Source organism: Jaculus jaculus, chromosome X (assembly GCF_020740685.1).
Source record: "Jaculus jaculus isolate mJacJac1 chromosome X, mJacJac1.mat.Y.cur, whole genome shotgun sequence".
NCBI classification, from domain to species: domain Eukaryota; kingdom Metazoa; phylum Chordata; class Mammalia; order Rodentia; family Dipodidae; genus Jaculus; species Jaculus jaculus.
Genome location: NC_059125.1, coordinates 53,847,695 through 53,850,331, shown reverse-complemented (window position 1 = coordinate 53,850,331; position 2,637 = coordinate 53,847,695).

Here is a 2,637-nt window from a genome sequence, read left to right as displayed (position 1 = left end):
TCTGAAACTGCTAGAGGAAAAAGTAGGGGAAACCCTTCAACATATTGGTCTTTGCCACCACAGATTAATCACTGGGACCTCATAAAATTACAAAGGTTTTGCACTGCAAAGGACACAGTGAAAAAAGCAAAGAGGCAACCTATAGAATGGGAAAAAATCTTCGCTATCTATATATCTGATAGAGGATTAATATCTAGGATATACAAAGAACTCAAAATGTTAAATAATAAGGAATCAAACAAGCCAATCAAAAAATGGGCTATGGAGCTAAATAGAGCATTCTCAAAGGAAGAGATATGAATGGCATATAAGCATCTAAAAAAAATGTTCTAGGACTGGAGGGATGGCTTAGCGGTTAAGGCACCTGCCTGCAAAGCCTAAGGACCCAGGTTCGATTCCCCAGGACCCATGTTAGCCAGATGCACAAGGGGGCGCATGCGTCTGGAATTCGTTGGCAGTGGCTGGAGGCCCTGGCGCACCCATTCTCTCTCTCCCTCTTTCTCTGTTAAACAAATAAATAATAAAATATTTAAAAAAATAAAAAAAAATGTTCTACATCACTAGTCATCAGGGAAATGCAGATTAAAACTACATTGAGATTCCATCTCACTCCTGTCAGATTGGCTATCATCATGAAAACAAATGATCATAAATGTTGGCAGGGATGTGGAAAAAGAGGAACCCTTCTACACTGCTGGTGGGAATGTAACCTGGTCCAGCCATTGTGGAAATCAGTGTGGGGGTTCCTAAAACAGCTAAAGACTGATCTACCATATGACCCAGCTATAACACTCCTAGGCATATATCCTAAGAACTCATCTCATTTCCTTAGAAGTACGTGCTCAACCATATTTATTGCTGCTCAATTTATAATATCTGGGAAATGGAACCAGCCTAGATGTCCCTCAACTGATGAGTGGATAATGAAGATGTGGCACATTTATACAATGGAGTTCTACTCAGCAGTAAAGAAAAATGAAGTTATGAAATTTGCAGAAAAATGGATGGATGTGGAAAGGATGATACTAAGTGAGGTAACCCAGGCCCAGAAAGCCAAGCACCACATGTTCTCCCTCATATGTGGATCCTAGCTACAGATGATTGGGCTTCTATGTGAGAAGGAAAATACTTAGTAGCAGAGGCCAGTAAGTTAAAAAGGAGACATAAAGGGAAGAGAAAGGAAGGTAGGAGGTACTTAATAGGTTAGTATTGTATATATGTAAGCACAATGATTGAGATGGGGAGGTAATATGATGGAGAATGGAATCTTAAAGGTGAAAGTATGGGGGGAGGGTATTACTATGGGATTTTTTTATAATCATGGAAAGTGTTAATAAAAATTGTGAAAATAAAATTTTTTAAAAAATATTTTAATATTATTATGCCAAAAAGAGGTTCAACCATAAATATGAATAGGTAAAAGAATTAGAAAACTTGAAAATAGAGCATTTGAAACTACTAAGTCAAAAGAGAATAAAAAAATTGATAATGAACAAAGTTGAAGGAATATGTAGGAATTAGACCAATATGCCTATTATAGTTCCATGGAAGAGACAGATCAGGATGGGAAAGATTATCTGAAGAGATGATGGTAGAGGATATTTCATATTTATAGAAAAACATGAATCCTCATGGTCATTAAGTTCAATGAAATCAAGTAAGAAAAGTATAGAGCTTTCGTTTAAGATGGCAGATTAGAGCCCTCTCCAGTGAAATCCAGTTAAACCAGACATTCAAGATAATAGGCAATTAGCTTTATTCATATAAGAAATGGTATGTACACATAAACTTATTAAGCCAGGTGAGAGCTCCATGGAACAACTATGAATTAGTGTATATCTATGTGCATACCATACCAAGCAGTGTTGACAAATAATAGAAAAGCTACTATGAAGTGCTTCTCTTCACAAAATAGTATGACGACTCACAGAGTCAGAAGAAGCTGAAGTAGAGTAAAGGGACTGGCTGAGGACTGTGGGAACAACCAGGCAGCATCTCATAACCTTCTCTCCCCACCTATCAGAAACAGACTGTGGCTGCAGGCAAGGGTTGTCATTTGTCCCAACCTTACAGCATCAAGCCTAGCCAAGTCAAGAGTATACCAACAAACAAAGGAACCGTTTCCACAACTCTGCAAGTGGGACAGAAATTCACTCTGAAAGAACTGTTATAGGGCAATCCAAATACAAATCTGGTTCTACAGGCTTGAATTGGAAAGCACCTTCTTTATCAGTGCATTTGCTATGTGAAACATTAGAGAGAGAGCAAATTTAAAACCCATGCCCCTAGAAATGCTGACTTCATATTTTCTTTTTCTGTATTTTTTTCCCCTGAGGTAGAGTCTCACTCTAGCCCAGGCTGACCTGGAATTTACTATGTAGTCTCAGGATGGCTACAAACTCATGGTGATCTTCTCACCTCTGCCTCCCAAGTGCTGGGATTAAAGGTGTGCACCACCACGCCCAGCTTATCATATTTTCTTTTTTTTTAATTTAATGTACTTTTATTGTACTTGCCCTTAATTGTATGTTAGAATAGACTTTTTTTTAAATTTATTTATTTGAGAGTGACAGACACAGAGAGAAGGACAGATAGAGGGAGAGAGAGAGAATGGGCGCGCCAGGGCTTCCAGCCTCT